The sequence below is a fragment of the Ictidomys tridecemlineatus genome, chromosome 5 (assembly GCF_052094955.1).
Source record: "Ictidomys tridecemlineatus isolate mIctTri1 chromosome 5, mIctTri1.hap1, whole genome shotgun sequence".
NCBI classification, from domain to species: Eukaryota; Metazoa; Chordata; class Mammalia; order Rodentia; family Sciuridae; genus Ictidomys; species Ictidomys tridecemlineatus.
The window spans coordinates 197686161-197689459 of record NC_135481.1 but is presented as its reverse complement, the minus strand read 5'-3'; the positions used below and the strand labels follow the sequence as shown (position 1 = coordinate 197689459).

Below are 3299 nucleotides of genomic sequence, written 5' to 3'. Positions count from 1 at the left end.
GGCCATTGTTCTCCACCCACAGGCTCCCCGAGGGCCGTTCCCAGGGTCCCTACGCCCTCTCTGACTCTCTGAAGCGTGTGAGAGGCTGAGAGCCCTGGAATGCACGTCTCTCTTGCCAACCTCTCCCCAACCTCTTGGCACTGTTCCCCTACAGCCAGAGATGGAGAGGGGGAGAGAAGGAAGAGGAAGGAGAGGACGCAGGAGAGGACTCGGGAGAGGGCTCGGAAGAGAGAGATGAGCCAGAGCATACCTTTCAGTCCCTCCTGAACATAGAACCAACATTTTGATTGATTGATTGATTGTTGGAGTAATTTCATTCATGTTTCAGTTGAAGAAATCCGGGGCTTAGAAATATTTTGTTCAATAAGAAACAGTCAGCCTACCACCCCGCCCCCTGAACATTAGCGCAGTGCTGTGAGCAGCTCCATCCCGGCCTGTGATGCCACAGTCCGGAGCTGCTCCACCCAGAGTGGCCGAGCAAGGAGCAGGTTCACTGTGACCCTGGGATCAACAGCAGAGCCAGTCCTTCTTCCCACCAGAGCTGCTGGGGCAGAAATTCCATCTGGGTTTTAGCCAGCCCTTCCGGTGGCCCTGGTAAGCTGCCAGGAACTGCCCTGGAGAAAAAGAAAAGGTTTTCAGGTTCAGAAACCCTGGCACCCAGCCACGATGCAGCCACTTGGCAGCCCCGGGACCTGGAGGGAGCAGTGCCAGTCTGTGAACTTCCCTGTCCTTCCCATGCCATAATGACATGACCAGACCCTGGCTGCAGAAGACAGAGATGAAGGGAAGACACTGGCCAGAGAGGCTGGAGTGCCCAGTCCCTGCAGAGCACACCCCCAACTGACCTCAGTACTTCCCACCAGGCCCCTGCTCGTAAAGAGCCCCCCTCCCAACACCACCACACGGAGGACTTGGGGGCACAGTTGAACCGTGAATAACGTCGGAAGCTTGCAGACACTTTCATGGGGAGACTGTTCTTCAGGGCAGGCATGGAAGGGGAAGAGTCTTACAAAGATGCGTCAATAGGTAGAACTCACGTCTACTCTGCAGAGCTGGGCAGGTGCAGAAAGGCCCGAGGTTCTGCAGGTGAAGCTCAGAGAATCGGGTGTTTTCTGAAGGGAACAAAGATTGTAACTGAAGCCACACCAGAAAGCAGAGATTTTTAAAACCCATAAATAATACATGGATATCAAAGGACTTGGGCAAAGGACTCCCCTGTCTTTCGTCCTCCTGGAAGAAGGGAGAAGGGTGTGTTCACACAGGTAATACCTATTTGATGGCACAAAGACAAGTCTTTGTCCCAAAGGTCATCTTTTAAAATTCCACAAATCAGGATTCTTGCGGTCCAGGCCTTGTTAATGAGCCCGAATAGTCTTCTGAGAGGAAAACCGTTTGAAAATCTTCAACGTGTCTTCAATTGAGATTATTACTTATCCAGAAAAATGGTCTGGGGAAATTAGTATAGAAATAACATTTATGGCTCAGTGTCTCCTTCTCCACAAAAGGGGCAGGTTTTAACTCCAAGTTTATTGCAGGCAGTTGGGGTAAAAAAAAAAAAAAATTGATTCGTTCAAAACTCATTCCATGTTCAATATAACTTTCTAAAATGCATTTACCTTTGCAGAAGGCCGAACGTGTGTTTATTAAGCAGTGTATCGAGCATTCTTCCAGGACGGCTGCAGCCCCTAGAGCTTCATGGCTGGGTTGTTTGCATCTAGCAAGGAGTCGGATGCTGACACGTAGAATTCCTGAGTCCAGCTGTTCTTCCACTCAAGGACTTTTCTGATGGGATTGCTGCTTAGAAAGACTCCTAGTTTATATTAACTCTTCTGGCACTGGTTGAGTCGGTTTGGTCCTAAGAGAGCTTTTTTACTCCACACAGAGCCCATGGGGAGGTGCTCCTGCAGCCCCCAGTTCAGAAATGAGAGAGGCAGGGCTAAGAGGGGAGCCCATGGGGACTCCTGATTTGAACGTCAGCACCCTACTGTGTCCACTGCTGGTGTAGGTTTCAGGAACCCAGGAGAGCACACAGCTGGTCAGCAGGAGGGGTCAGCTCTGCCTGGCTCCCACGCACAGGTTCCTGTCCCTGTGCTGTAGGTTGGAGTCCCGGCTGGGACAGCGCAGGCTGCATCAGTGTCTGACAACTCCCGGGCTATGTGCACCCTGGGTGTCCCCTGTTGCCCTCTCCCCAGCTGCCTGCCCTCCACGCTTGCTCTTTGGCCCATGGCTGACACAGCCTCCAGGTGCTCCTCGGCCCCACTGGCTGTGCCCTGGAGGCCATTCACCAGACTCCTGAGCCTGTCCCCTGGTGGATTCCACGGGGCCATTTAAAGAAACAACAGGGAGCCTATCAGTCTCTGAGCAGGTCCTGCACGGACACGCTGGGGCAGGTGGGAGCCTGGAAGAGGAGGAGTCCTTCCTCTCCACCCAAGCTCACTGCAGGAGCCTGGGCTGGGCTCCTTGTCACTGTCCTTCAGGAGATTACAAGGCTTGTCAGGGCCTTGCCTCCTGTGCCCCTGGGCCCCGCCCACCGCCCCTGCTGGAAGTTCATCTGCATCCAGCCCTCCCGCCCCGCCCCTCCCTCCCGCCCCGCCCCTCCCTCCCGCCCCGCCCCTCCCTCCCGCCCCGCCCCTCCCTCCCGCCCCGCCCCTCCCAGCACTGCCCCTCCCTCCCACCCCGCCCCTCCCAGCAATGCCCCTCCCTCCCAGCAATGCCCCTCCCTCCCAGCACTGCCCCTCCCTCCCAGCAATGCCCCTCCCTCCCAGCACTGCCCCTCCCTCCCGCCCCGCCCCTCCCAGCACTGCCCCTCCCTCCCACCCCGCCCCTCCCAGCAATGCCCCTCCCTCCCAGCACTGCCCCTCCCTCCCGCCCCGCCCCTCCTAGCATGCCCCTCCCGCCCCGCCCCTCCCAGCCCCGCCCCTCCCAGCAGGGCCTGGCAGAGCTCCCCTGGCAGAGCTCCAGGGCCCAGCACCGCACATCCTGGGGCTCCCTGCTCGGTTCCAAAGGCCGTCCAAGCGCCAAGGCTCTGGTCCAGGGGACACCCTCACCTTCCTCCGCGCCGTGAACTGCACCCTGCGCTCTGCCCACAGGCACTCCCGCACCCCACAGTGCCCCACCTCGTTTCGCCCTCTCGCTCCTGAGACCCGGGTGGCAGGTGGGTGCCAGGTGGACTCCTGCGACTCAGCCTGCAGCGGCCCTGAGTTGAAGACGCGGTCGTGGACCTGGACTTTCCCACTCCGCTGTGAGGGGGACACTCGTGGGCTCTGTGTGGCGCGCCTGGCCCTGGAGAGGGCTGGTGA

General features: G+C 58.0%; 1 long non-coding RNA gene across 1 annotated transcript; it reads right to left on the bottom strand.

Moving 5' to 3' along the window:
• Positions 1-295: 295 nt before the first annotated feature.
• Positions 296-1114, bottom strand: LOC120886529 (uncharacterized). Its single transcript, XR_005729519.2, has 2 exons — positions 1038-1114; positions 296-614 (listed from the first exon to the last, which is right to left on the bottom strand). It is a non-coding gene; the product is annotated as an uncharacterized LOC120886529 (long non-coding RNA).
• Positions 1115-3299: the final 2185 nt, after the last annotated feature.